The sequence below is a fragment of the Rhinoderma darwinii genome, chromosome 3, assembly GCF_050947455.1.
Source record: "Rhinoderma darwinii isolate aRhiDar2 chromosome 3, aRhiDar2.hap1, whole genome shotgun sequence".
In the NCBI taxonomy this organism is placed as follows: Eukaryota; Metazoa; Chordata; class Amphibia; order Anura; family Rhinodermatidae; genus Rhinoderma; species Rhinoderma darwinii.
This window is the reverse complement of record NC_134689.1, coordinates 412,664,012-412,677,466: the sequence shown is the minus strand read 5'-3', so window position 1 is coordinate 412,677,466 and position 13,455 is coordinate 412,664,012. Positions and strand designations below refer to the sequence as shown.

The following is a 13,455-nucleotide window of genomic DNA, read 5'->3' as shown; positions in this document are numbered from 1 at the left end:
ACAAAGAGCACTTTTATCCTATAACGCTCAACCTTTGAAAGTGCAAGACTAGTAAAAGTTTTTTTCCCATACCGGGAGTCGAACCCAGGCCACCTGGGTGAAAACCAGGAATCCTAATCGCTAGACCATATGGGAGCAGTTATTAAGTATAATGAGTCATGGACTAAGAAAAAGTGGGAATAAAGAAAATATATATATTTTTTTTTCATTTTGCCGCTTTGAGCTTGTCTACAAACATCTGGTGGTTGCCTCGTTAGCGCAGTAGGAAGCGTGTCAGTCTCATAATCTGAAGGTCGTGAGTTTGATCCTCACACGAGGCACTGTTCAGTGAGTTTTTGTCTTCCTCCATTCATGCAGGAAATCGGGTATTTCTGCCGAAACGTTTTTAATATATGAGGAAAGTGTTGTTGATTTCCTTGTCATTTTTGAGTGAGTAGAAGAGATGGGAATGATTTGAGCTTTAAATCCAAAATAGGATCTTGCCTAAAAAGAAACAATATTAAAGCAAAGTCCCAATCAGATTGGGTGAAATAGTCTGATGGTTTCTTATTTATTGGCGAAACTAGTTCATTAAAAAAAGGAAAATGAGCCAAACTGACAGGATAAAGGGGTTGTTGACTTGGAGTGAGAAGGGAACAATAGGAATTATTTGAGTTTTCAAGCTCAAATATAATCTGGTGAAAAGAGGAGGAATGGGTAAACAAAGATAAGTTAGAATTTATGGCCACAAAGAGCACTTTTATCCCATAACGCTCAACCTTTGAAAGTGCAAGACTAGTAAAAGGTTTTTTCCCATACCGGGAGTCGAACCCGGGCCACCTGGGTGAAAAGCAGGAATCCTAACCGCTAGACCATATGGGAGCAGTTATTAAGTATAATGAGTCATGGACTAAGAAAAAGTGGGAATAAAGAAAATATATATATTTTTTTTCATTTTGCCGCTTTGAGCTTGTCTACAAACATCTGGTGGTTGCCTCGTTAGCGCAGTAGGAAGCGTGTCAGTCTCATAATCTGAAGGTCGTGAGTTCGATCCTCACACGAGGCACTGTTCAGTGAGTTTTTGTCTTCCTCCATTCATGCAGGAAATTGGGTATTTCTGCCGAAACGTTTTTAATATATGAGGAAAGTGTTGTTGATTTTCTTGTCATTTTTGAGTGAGTAGAAGAGATGGGAATGATTTGAGCTTTAAATTTAAAATAGGATCTTGCCTAAAAAGAAACAATATTAAAGCAAAGTCCCAATCAGATTGGGTGAAATAGTCTGATGGTTTCTTATTTATTGGCGAAACTAGTTCATTAAAAAAAGGAAAATGAGCCAAACTGACAGGATAAAGGGGTTGTTGACTTGGAGTGAGAAGGGAACAATAGGAATTATTTGAGTTTTCAAGCTCAAATATAATCTGGTGAAAAGAGGAGGAATGGGTAAACAAAGATAAGTTAGAATTTATGGCCACAAAGAGCACTTTTATCCTATAACGCTCAACCTTTGAAAGTGCAAGACTAGTAAAAGTTTTTTTTCCCATACCGGGAGTCGAACCCAGGCCACCTGGGTGAAAACCAGGAATCCTAATCGCTAGACCATATGGGAGCAGTTATTAAGTATAATGAGTCATGGACTAAGAAAAAGTGGGAATAAAGAAAATATATATTTTTTTTTTTCATTTTGCCGCTTTGAGCTTGTCTACAAACATCTGGTGGTTGCCTCATTAGCGCAGTAGGAAGCGTGTCAGTCTCATAATCTGAAGGTCGTGAGTTTGATCCTCACACGAGGCACTGTTCAGTGAGTTTTTGTCTTCCTCCATTCATGCAGGAAATCGGGTATTTCTGCCGAAACGTTTTTAATATATGAGGAAAGTGTTGTTGATTTCCTTGTCATTTTTGAGTGAGTAGAAGAGATGGGAATGATTTGAGCTTTAAATCCAAAATAGGATCTTGCCTAAAAAGAAACAATATTAAAGCAAAGTCCCAATCAGATTGGGTGAAATAGTCTGATGGTTTCTTATTTATTGGCAAAACTAGTTCATTAAAAAAAGGAAAATGAGCCAAACTGACAGGATAAAGGGGATGTTGACTTGGAGTGAGAAGGGAACAATAGGAATTATTTGAGTTTTCAAGCTCAAATATAATCTGGTGAAAAGAGGAGGAATGGGTAAACAAAGATAAGTTAGAATTTATGGCCACAAAGAGCACTTTTATCCCATAACGCTCAACCTTTGAAAGTGCAAGACTAGTAAAAGGTTTTTTCCCATACCGGGAGTCAAACCCGGGCCACCTGGGTGAAAAGCAGGAATCCTAACCGCTAGACCATATGGGAGCAGTTATTAAGTATAATGAGTCATGGACTAAGAAAAAGTGGGAATAAAGAAAATATATATATTTTTTTTCATTTTGCCGATTTGAGCTTGCCTACAAACATCTGGTGGTTGCCTCGTTAGCGCAGTAGGAAGCGTGTCAGTCTCATAATCTGAAGGTCGTGAGTTTGATCCTCACACGAGGCACTGTTCAGTGAGTTTTTGTCTTCCTCCATTCATGCAGGAAATCGGGTATTTCTGCCGAAACGTTTTTAATATATGAGGAAAGTGTTGTTGATTTCCTTGTCATTTTTGAGTGAGTAGAAGAGATGGGAATGATTTGAGCTTTAAATCCAAAATAGGATATTGCCTAAAAAGAAACAATATTAAAGCAAAGTCCCAATCAGATTGGGTGAAATAGTCTGATGGTTTCTTATTTATTGGCAAAACTAGTTCATTAAAAAAAGGAAAATGAGCCAAACTGACAGGATAAAGGGGATGTTGACTTGGAGTGAGAAGGGAACAATAGGAATTATTTGAGTTTTCAAGCTCAAATATAATCTGGTGAAAAGAGGAGGAATGGGTAAACAAAGATAAGTTAGAATTTATGGCCACAAAGAGCACTTTTATCCCATAACGCTCAACCTTTGAAAGTGCAAGACTAGTAAAAGGTTTTTTCCCATACCGGGAGTCGAACCCAGGCCACCTGGGTGAAAACCAGGAATCCTAATCGCTAGACCATATGGGAGCAGTTATTAAGTATAATGAGTCATGGACTAAGAAAAAGTGGGAATAAAGAAAATATATATTTTTTTTTTTCATTTTGCCGATTTGAGCTTGTCTACAAACATCTGGTGGTTGCCTCTTTAGCGCAGTAGGAAGCGTGTCAGTCTCATAATCTGAAGGTCGTGAGTTTGATCCTCACACGAGGCACTGTTCAGTGAGTTTTTGTCTTCCTCCATTCATGCAGGAAATCGGGTATTTCTGCCGAAACGTTTTTAATATATGAGGAAAGTGTTGTTGATTTCCTTGTCATTTTTGAGTGAGTAGAAGAGATGGGAATGATTTGAGCTTTAAATCCAAAATAGGATCTTGCCTAAAAAGAAACAATATTAAAGCAAAGTCCCAATCAGATTGGGTGAAATAGTCTGATGGTTTCTTATTTATTGGCGAAACTAGTTCATTAAAAAAAGGAAAATGAGCCAAACTGACAGGATAAAGGGGTTGTTGACTTGGAGTGAGAAGGGAACAATAGGAATTATTTGAGTTTTCAAGCTCAAATATAATCTGGTGAAAAGAGGAGGAATGGGTAAACAAAGATAAGTTAGAATTTATGGCCACAAAGAGCACTTTTATCCCATAACGCTCAACCTTTGAAAGTGCAAGACTAGTAAAAGGTTTTTTCCCATACCGGGAGTCGAACCCAGGCCACCTGGGTGAAAACCAGGAATCCTAATCGCTAGACCATATGGGAGCAGTTATTAAGTATAATGAGTCATGGACTAAGAAAAAGTGGGAATAAAGAAAATATATATTTTTTTTTTTTCATTTTGCCGATTTGAGCTTGTCTACAAACATCTGGTGGTTGCCTCTTTAGCGCAGTAGGAAGCGTGTCAGTCTCATAATCTGAAGGTCGTGAGTTTGATCCTCACACGAGGCACTGTTCAGTGAGTTTTTGTCTTCCTCCATTCATGCAGGAAATCGGGTATTTCTGCCGAAACGTTTTTAATATATGAGGAAAGTGTTGTTGATTTCCTTGTCATTTTTGAGTGAGTAGAAGAGATGGGAATGATTTGAGCTTTAAATCCAAAATAGGATCTTGCCTAAAAAGAAACAATATTAAAGCAAAGTCCCAATCAGATTGGGTGAAATAGTCTGATGGTTTCTTATTTATTGGCGAAACTAGTTCATTAAAAAAAGGAAAATGAGCCAAACTGACAGGATAAAGGGGTTGTTGACTTGGAGTGAGAAGGGAACAATAGGAATTATTTGAGTTTTCAAGCTCAAATATAATCTGGTGAAAAGAGGAGGAATGGGTAAACAAAGATAAGTTAGAATTTATGGCCACAAAGAGCACTTTTATCCTATAACGCTCAACCTTTGAAAGTGCAAGACTAGTAAAAGGTTTTTTCCCATACCGGGAGTCGAACCCGGGCCACCTGGGTAAAAACCAGGAATCCTAACCGCTAGACCATATGGGAGCAGTTATTAAGCATAATGAGTCATGGACTAAGAAAAAGTGGGAATAAAGAAAATATATATATTTTTTTTCATTTTGCCGCTTTGAGCTTGTCTACAAACATCTGGTGGTTGCCTCGTTAGCGCAGTAGGAAGCGTGTCAGTCTCATAATCTGAAGGTCGTGAGTTTGATCCTCACACGAGGCACTGTTCAGTGAGTTTTTGTCTTCCTCCATTCATGCAGGAAATCGGGTATTTCTGCCGAAACGTTTTTAATATATGAGGAAAGTGTTGTTGATTTCCTTGTCATTTTTGAGTGAGTAGAAGAGATGGGAATGATTTGAGCTTTAAATCCAAAATAGGATCTTGCCTAAAAAGAAACAATATTAAAGCAAAGTCCCAATCAGATTGGGTGAAATAGTCTGATGGTTTCTTATTTATTGGCGAAACTAGTTCATTAAAAAAAGGAAAATGAGCCAAACTGACAGGATAAAGGGGTTGTTGACTTGGAGTGAGAAGGGAACAATAGGAATTATTTGAGTTTTCAAGCTCAAATATAATCTGGTGAAAAGAGGAGGAATGGGTAAACAAAGATAAGTTAGAATTTATGGCCACAAAGAGCACTTTTATCCCATAACGCTCAACCTTTGAAAGTGCAAAAAGGTTTTTTCCCATACCGGGAGTCGAACCCAGGCCACCTGGGTGAAAACCAGGAATCCTAATCGCTAGACCATATGGGAGCAGTTATTAAGTATAATGAGTCATGGACTAAGAAAAAGTGGGAATAAAGAAAATATATATTTTTTTTTTTCATTTTGCCGATTTGAGCTTGTCTACAAACATCTGGTGGTTGCCTCGTTAGCGCAGTAGGAAGCGTGTCAGTCTCATAATCTGAAGGTCGTGAGTTTGATCCTCACACGAGGCACTGTTCAGTGAGTTTTTGTCTTCCTCCATTCATGCAGGAAATCGGGTATTTCTGCCGAAACGTTTTTAATATATGAGGAAAGTGTTGTTGATTTCCTTGTCATTTTTGAGTGAGTAGAAGAGATGGGAATGATTTGAGCTTTAAATCCAAAATAGGATCTTGCCTAAAAAGAAACAATATTAAAGCAAAGTCCCAATCAGATTGGGTGAAATAGTCTGATGGTTTCTTATTTATTGGCGAAACTAGTTCATTAAAAAAAGGAAAATGAGCCAAACTGACAGGATAAAGGGGTTGTTGACTTGGAGTGAGAAGGGAACAATAGGAATTATTTGAGTTTTCAAGCTCAAATATAATCTGGTGAAAAGAGGAGGAATGGGTAAACAAAGATAAGTTAGAATTTAGGGCTACAAAGATCACTTTTATCCTATAACGCTCAACCTTTGAAAGTGCAAGACTAGTAAAAGGTTTTTTCCCATACCGGGAGTCGAACCCGGGCCACCTGGGTGAAAACCAGGAATCCTAACCGCTAGACCATATGGGAGCAGTTATTAAGTATAATGAGTCATGGACTAAGAAAAAGTGGGAATAAAGAAAATATATATATATTTTTTCATTTTGCCGCTTTGAGCTTGTCTACAAACATCTGGTGGTTGCCTCGTTAGCGCAGTAGTAAGCGTGTCAGTCTCATAATCTGAAGGTCGTGAGTTTGATCCTCACACGAGGCACTGTTCAGTGAGTTTTTGTCTTCCTCCATTCATGCAGGAAATCGGGTATTTCTGCCGAAACGTTTTTAATATATGAGGAAAGTGTTGTTGATTTCCTTGTCATTTTTGAGTGAGTAGAAGAGATGGGAATGATTTGAGCTTTAAATCCAAAATAGGATCTTGCCTAAAAAGAAACAATATTAAAGCAAAGTCCCAATCAGATTGGGTGAAATAGTCTGATGGTTTCTTATTTATTGGCGAAACTAGTTCATTAAAAAAAGGAAAATGAGCCAAACTGACAGGATAAAGGGGTTGTTGACTTGGAGTGAGAAGGGAACAATAGGAATTATTTGAGTTTTCAAGCTCAAATATAATCTGGTGAAAAGAGGAGGAATGGGTAAACAAAGATAAGTTAGAATTTATGGCCACAAAGAGCACTTTTATCCTATAACGCTCAACCTTTGAAAGTGCAAGACTAGTAAAAGTTTTTTTTCCCATACCGGGAGTCGAACCCAGGCCACCTGGGTGAAAACCAGGAATCCTAATCGCTAGACCATATGGGAGCAGTTATTAAGTATAATGAGTCATGGACTAAGAAAAAGTGGGAATAAAGAAAATATATATATTTTTTTTTCATTTTGCCGATTTGAGCTTGTCTACAAACATCTGGTGGTTGCCTCGTTAGCGCAGTAGGAAGCGTGTCAGTCTCATAATCTGAAGGTCGTGAGTTTGATCCTCACACGAGGCACTGTTCAGTGAGTTTTTGTCTTCCTCCATTCATGCAGGAAATCGGGTATTTCTGCCGAAACGTTTTTAATATATGAGGAAAGTGTTGTTGATTTCCTTGTCATTTTTGAGTGAGTAGAAGAGATGGGAATGATTTGAGCTTTAAATCCAAAATAGGATCTTGCCTAAAAAGAAACAATATTAAAGCAAAGTCCCAATCAGATTGGGTGAAATAGTCTGATGGTTTCTTATTTATTGGCGAAACTAGTTCATTAAAAAAAGGAAAATGAGCCAAACTGACAGGATAAAGGGGTTGTTGACTTGGAGTGAGAAGGGAACAATAGGAATTATTTGAGTTTTCAAGCTCAAATATAATCTGGTGAAAAGAGGAGGAATGGGTAAACAAAGATAAGTTAGAATTTATGGCCACAAAGAGCACTTTTATCCCATAACGCTCAACCTTTGAAAGTGCAAAAAGGTTTTTTCCCATACCGGGAGTCGAACCCAGGCCACCTGGGTGAAAACCAGGAATCCTAATCGCTAGACCATATGGGAGCAGTTATTAAGTATAATGAGTCATGGACTAAGAAAAAGTGGGAATAAAGAAAATATATATATATTTTTTTCATTTTGCCGATTTGAGCTTGTCTACAAACATCTGGTGGTTGCCTCGTTAGCGCAGTAGGAAGCGTGTCAGTCTCATAATCTGAAGGTCGTGAGTTTGATCCTCACACGAGGCACTGTTCAGTGAGTTTTTGTCTTCCTCCATTCATGCAGGAAATCGGGTATTTCTGCCGAAACGTTTTTAATATATGAGGAAAGTGTTGTTGATTTCCTTGTCATTTTTGAGTGAGTAGAAGAGATGGGAATGATTTGAGCTTTAAATCCAAAATAGGATCTTGCCTAAAAAGAAACAATATTAAAGCAAAGTCCCAATCAGATTGGGTGAAATAGTCTGATGGTTTCTTATTTATTGGCGAAACTAGTTCATTAAAAAAAGGAAAATGAGCCAAACTGACAGGATAAAGGGGTTGTTGACTTGGAGTGAGAAGGGAACAATAGGAATTATTTGAGTTTTCAAGCTCAAATATAATCTGGTGAAAAGAGGAGGAATGGGTAAACAAAGATAAGTTAGAATTTATGGCTACAAAGAGCACTTTTATCCTATAACGCTCAACCTTTGAAAGTGCAAGACTAGTAAAAGGTTTTTTCCCATACCGGGAGTCGAACCCGGGCCACCTGGGTGAAAACCAGGAATCCTAACCGCTAGACCATATGGGAGCAGTTATTAAGTATAATGAGTCATGGACTAAGAAAAAGTGGGAATAAAGAAAATATATATATATTTTTTCATTTTGCCGCTTTGAGCTTGTCTACAAACATCTGGTGGTTGCCTCGTTAGCGCAGTAGTAAGCGTGTCAGTCTCATAATCTGAAGGTCGTGAGTTTGATCCTCACACGAGGCACTGTTCAGTGAGTTTTTGTCTTCCTCCATTCATGCAGGAAATCGGGTATTTCTGCCGAAACGTTTTTAATATATGAGGAAAGTGTTGTTGATTTCCTTGTCATTTTTGAGTGAGTAGAAGAGATGGGAATGATTTGAGCTTTAAATCCAAAATAGGATCTTGCCTAAAAAGAAACAATATTAAAGCAAAGTCCCAATCAGATTGGGTGAAATAGTCTGATGGTTTCTTATTTATTGGCGAAACTAGTTCATTAAAAAAAGGAAAATGAGCCAAACTGACAGGATAAAGGGGTTGTTGACTTGGAGTGAGAAGGGAACAATAGGAATTATTTGAGTTTTCAAGCTCAAATATAATCTGGTGAAAAGAGGAGGAATGGGTAAACAAAGATAAGTTAGAATTTATGGCCACAAAGAGCACTTTTATCCTATAACGCTCAACCTTTGAAAGTGCAAGACTAGTAAAAGGTTTATTCCCATACCGGGAGTCGAACCCGGGCCACCTGGTTGAAAACCAGGAATCCTAACCGCTAGACCATATGGGAGCAGTTATTAAGTATAATGAGTCATGGACTAAGAAAAAGTGGGAATAAAGAAAATATATATATATTTTTTCATTTTGCCGCTTTGAGCTTGTCTACAAACATCTGGTGGTTGCCTCGTTAGCGCAGTAGTAAGCGTGTCAGTGTCATAATCTGAAGGTCGTGAGTTTGATCCTCACACGAGGCACTGTTCAGTGAGTTTTTGTCTTCCTCCATTCATGCAGGAAATCGGGTATTTCTGCCGAAACGTTTTTAATATATGAGGAAAGTGTTGTTGATTTTCTTGTCATTTTTGAGTGAGTAGAAGAGATGGGAATGATTTGAGCTTTAAATCCAAAATAGGATCTTGCCTAAAAAGAAACAATATTAAAGCAAAGTCCCAATCAGATTGCGTGAAATAGTCTGATGGTTTCTTATTTATTGGCGAAACTAGTTCATTAAAAAAAGGAAAATGAGCCAAACTGACAGGATAAAGGGGTTGTTGACTTGGAGTGAGAAGGGAACAATAGGAATTATTTGAGTTTTCAAGCTCAAATATAATCTGGTGAAAAGAGGAGGAATGGGTAAACAAAGATAAGTTAGAATTTATGGCCACAAAGAGCACTTTTATCCTATAACGCTCAACCTTTGAAAGTGCAAGACTAGTAAAAGGTTTTTTCCCATGCCGGGAGTCGAACCCAGGCCACCTGGGTGAAAACCAGGAATCCTAACCGCTAGACCATATGGGAGCAGTTATTAAGTATAATGAGTCATGGACTAAAAAAAAGTGGGAATAAAGAAAATATATATATATTTTTTTATTTTGCCGCTTTGAGCTTGTCTACAAACATCTGGTGGTTGCCTCGTTAGCGCAGTAGGAAGCGTGTCAGTCTCATAATCTGAAGGTCGTGAGTTCGATCCTCACACGATTCACTGTTCAGTGAGTTTTTGTCTTCCTCCATTCATGCAGGAAATCGGGTATTTCTGCCGAAACGTTTTTAATATATGAGGAAAGTGTTGTTGATTTCCTTGTCATTTTTGAGTGAGTAGAAGAGATGGGAATGATTTGAGCTTTAAATCCAAAATAGGATCTTGCCTAAAAAGAAACAATATTAAAGCAAAGTCCCAATCAGATTGGGTGAAATAGTCTGATGGTTTCTTATTTATTGGCGAAACTAGTTCATTAAAAAAAGGAAAATGAGCCAAACTGACAGGATAAAGGGGTTGTTGACTTGGAGTGAGAAGGGAACAATAGGAATTATTTGAGTTTTCAAGCTCAAATATAATCTGGTGAAAAGAGGAGGAATGGGTAAACAAAGATAAGTTAGAATTTATGGCCACAAAGAGCACTTTTATCCTATAACGCTCAACCTTTGAAAGTGCAAGACTAGTAAAAGGTTTTTTCCCATACCGGGAGTCGAACCCGGGCCACCTGGGTGAAAACCAGGAATCCTAACCGCTAGACCATATGGGAGCAGTTATTAAGTATAATGAGTCATGGACTAAGAAAAAGTGGGAATAAAGAAAATATATATATATTTTTTCATTTTGCCGCTTTGAGCTTGTCTACAAACATCTGGTGGTTGCCTCGTTAGCGCAGTAGGAAGCGTGTCAGTCTCATAATCTGAAGGTCGTGAGTTTGATCCTCACACGAGGCACTGTTCAGTGAGTTTTTGTCTTCCTCCATTCATGCAGGAAATCGGGTATTTCTGCCGAAACGTTTTTAATATATGAGGAAAGTGTTGTTGATTTCCTTGTCATTTTTGAGTGAGTAGAAGAGATGGGAATGATTTGAGCTTTAAATCCAAAATAGGATCTTGCCTAAAAAGAAACAATATTAAAGCAAAGTCCCAATCAGATTGGGTGAAATAGTCTGATGGTTTCTTATTTATTGGCGAAACTAGTTCATTAAAAAAAGGAAAATGAGCCAAACTGACAGGATAAAGGGGTTGTTGACTTGGAGTGAGAAGGGAACAATAGGAATTATTTGAGTTTTCAAGCTCAAATATAATCTGGTGAAAAGAGGAGGAATGGGTAAACAAAGATAAGTTAGAATTTATGGCCACAAAGAGCACTTTTATCCTATAACGCTCAACCTTTGAAAGTGCAAGACTAGTAAAAGGTTTTTTCCCATACCGGGAGTCGAACCCGGGCCACCTGGGTGAAAACCAGGAATCCTAACCGCTAGACCATATGGGAGCAGTTATTAAGTATAATGAGTCATGGACTAAGAAAAAGTGGGAATAAAGAAAATATATATATATTTTTTCATTTTGCCGCTTTGAGCTTGTCTACAAACATCTGGTGGTTGCCTCGTTAGCGCAGTAGGAAGCGTGTCAGTCTCATAATCTGAAGGTCGTGAGTTTGATCCTCACACGAGGCACTGTTCAGTGAGTTTTTGTCTTCCTCCATTCATGCAGGAAATCGGGTATTTCTGCCGAAACGTTTTTAATATATGAGGAAAGTGTTGTTGATTTCCTTGTCATTTTTGAGTGAGTAGAAGAGATGGGAATGATTTGAGCTTTAAATCCAAAATAGGATCTTGCCTAAAAAGAAACAATATTAAAGCAAAGTCCCAATCAGATTGGGTGAAATAGTCTGATGGTTTCTTATTTATTGGCGAAACTAGTTCATTAAAAAAAGGAAAATTAGCCAAACTGACAGGATAAAGGGGTTGTTGACTTGGAGTGAGAAGGGAACAATAGGAATTATTTGAGTTTTCAAGCTCAAATATAATCTGGTGAAAAGAGGAGGAATGGGTAAACAAAGATAAGTTAGAATTTATGGCCACAAAGAGCACTTTTATCCTATAACGCTCAACCTTTGAAAGTGCAAGACTAGTAAAAGGTTTTTTCCCATACCGGGAGTCGAACCCGGGCCACCTGGGTGAAAACCAGGAATCCTAACCGCTAGACCATATGGGAGCAGTTATTAAGTATAATGAGTCATGGACTAAGAAAAAGTGGGAATAAAGAAAATATATATATATTTTTTCATTTTGCCGCTTTGAGCTTGTCTACAAACATCTGGTGGTTGCCTCGTTAGCGCAGTAGGAAGCGTGTCAGTCTCATAATCTGAAGGTCGTGAGTTTGATCCTCACACGAGGCACTGTTCAGTGAGTTTTTGTCTTCCTCCATTCATGCAGGAAATCGGGTATTTCTGCCGAAACGTTTTTAATATATGAGGAAAGTGTTGTTGATTTCCTTGTCATTTTTGAGTGAGTAGAAGAGATGGGAATGATTTGAGCTTTAAATCCAAAATAGGATCTTGCCTAAAAAGAAACAATATTAAAGCAAAGTCCCAATCAGATTGGGTGAAATAGTCTGATGGTTTCTTATTTATTGGCGAAACTAGTTCATTAAAAAAAGGAAAATGAGCCAAACTGACAGGATAAAGGGGTTGTTGACTTGGAGTGAGAAGGGAACAATAGGAATTATTTGAGTTTTCAAGCTCAAATATAATCTGGTGAAAAGAGGAGGAATGGGTAAACAAAGATAAGTTAGAATTTATGGCCACAAAGAGCACTTTTATCCCATAACGCTCAACCTTTGAAAGTGCAAGACTAGTAAAAGGTTTTTTCCCATACCGGGAGTCGAACCCGGGCCACCTGGGTGAAAACCAGGAATCCTAACCGCTAGACCATATGGGAGCAGTTATTAAGTATAATGAGTCATGGACTAAGAAAAAGTGGGAATAAAGAAAATATATATATATTTTTTCATTTTGCCGCTTTGAGCTTGTCTACAAACATCTGGTGGTTGCCTCGTTAGCGCAGTAGGAAGCGTGTCAGTCTCATAATCTGAAGGTCGTGAGTTTGATCCTCACACGAGGCACTGTTCAGTGAGTTTTTGTCTTCCTCCATTCATGCAGGAAATCGGGTATTTCTGCCGAAACGTTTTTAATATATGAGGAAAGTGTTGTTGATTTCCTTGTCATTTTTGAGTGAGTAGAAGAGATTGGAATGATTTGAGCTTTAAATCCAAAATAGGATCTTGCCTAAAAAGAAACAATATTAAAGCAAAGTCCCAATCAGATTGGGTGAAATAGTCTGATGGTTTCTTATTTATTGGCGAAACTAGTTCATTAAAAAAAGGAAAATTAGCCAAACTGACAGGATAAAGGGGTTGTTGACTTGGAGTGAGAAGGGAACAATAGGAATTATTTGAGTTTTCAAGCTCAAATATAATCTGGTGAAAAGAGGAGGAATGGGTAAACAAAGATAAGTTAGAATTTATGGCCACAAAGAGCACTTTTATCCTATAACGCTCAACCTTTGAAAGTGCAAGACTAGTAAAAGGTTTTTTCCCATACCGGGAGTCGAACCCGGGCCACCTGGGTGAAAACCAGGAATCCTAACCGCTAGACCATATGGGAGCAGTTATTAAGTATAATGAGTCATGGACTAAGAAAAAGTGGGAATAAAGAAAATATATATATATTTTTTCATTTTGCCGCTTTGAGCTTGTCTACAAACATCTGGTGGTTGCCTCGTTAGCGCAGTAGGAAGCGTGTCAGTCTCATAATCTGAAGGTCGTGAGTTCGATCCTCACACGAGGCACTGTTCAGTGAGTTTTTGTCTTCCTCCATTCATGCAGGAAATCGGGTATTTCTGCCGAAACGTTTTTAATATATGAGGAAAGTGTTGTTGAT

The 13,455-nt window shown here is 38.1% G+C and overlaps 10 non-coding genes across 10 annotated transcripts; 2 read left to right on the top strand and 8 right to left on the bottom strand.

The window, feature by feature from the left end:
* The first annotated feature begins 972 nt into the window (after nucleotides 1-972).
* TRNAM-CAU (transfer RNA methionine (anticodon CAU)) lies at nucleotides 973-1,045 on the top strand. The gene has a single exon. It is a non-coding gene; the product is annotated as a tRNA-Met (tRNA).
* Nucleotides 1,046-5,862: 4,817 nt separating this feature from the next.
* TRNAE-UUC (transfer RNA glutamic acid (anticodon UUC)) lies at nucleotides 5,863-5,934 on the bottom strand. The gene has a single exon. It is a non-coding gene; the product is annotated as a tRNA-Glu (tRNA).
* Nucleotides 5,935-8,032: 2,098 nt separating this feature from the next.
* TRNAE-UUC (transfer RNA glutamic acid (anticodon UUC)) lies at nucleotides 8,033-8,104 on the bottom strand. The gene has a single exon. It is a non-coding gene; the product is annotated as a tRNA-Glu (tRNA).
* A 653-nt stretch (nucleotides 8,105-8,757) lies between these two features.
* Nucleotides 8,758-8,829, bottom strand: TRNAE-UUC (transfer RNA glutamic acid (anticodon UUC)). The gene has a single exon. It is a non-coding gene; the product is annotated as a tRNA-Glu (tRNA).
* A 1,378-nt stretch (nucleotides 8,830-10,207) lies between these two features.
* TRNAE-UUC (transfer RNA glutamic acid (anticodon UUC)) lies at nucleotides 10,208-10,279 on the bottom strand. Its single transcript has one exon. It is a non-coding gene; the product is annotated as a tRNA-Glu (tRNA).
* Nucleotides 10,280-10,932: 653 nt separating this feature from the next.
* TRNAE-UUC (transfer RNA glutamic acid (anticodon UUC)) lies at nucleotides 10,933-11,004 on the bottom strand. Its single transcript has one exon. It is a non-coding gene; the product is annotated as a tRNA-Glu (tRNA).
* Nucleotides 11,005-11,657: 653 nt separating this feature from the next.
* Nucleotides 11,658-11,729, bottom strand: TRNAE-UUC (transfer RNA glutamic acid (anticodon UUC)). The gene has a single exon. It is a non-coding gene; the product is annotated as a tRNA-Glu (tRNA).
* A 653-nt stretch (nucleotides 11,730-12,382) lies between these two features.
* Nucleotides 12,383-12,454, bottom strand: TRNAE-UUC (transfer RNA glutamic acid (anticodon UUC)). Its single transcript has one exon. It is a non-coding gene; the product is annotated as a tRNA-Glu (tRNA).
* A 653-nt stretch (nucleotides 12,455-13,107) lies between these two features.
* Nucleotides 13,108-13,179, bottom strand: TRNAE-UUC (transfer RNA glutamic acid (anticodon UUC)). Its single transcript has one exon. It is a non-coding gene; the product is annotated as a tRNA-Glu (tRNA).
* A 111-nt stretch (nucleotides 13,180-13,290) lies between these two features.
* On the top strand, nucleotides 13,291-13,363 carry TRNAM-CAU (transfer RNA methionine (anticodon CAU)). The gene has a single exon. It is a non-coding gene; the product is annotated as a tRNA-Met (tRNA).
* The last annotated feature ends 92 nt before the right edge of the window (nucleotides 13,364-13,455 follow it).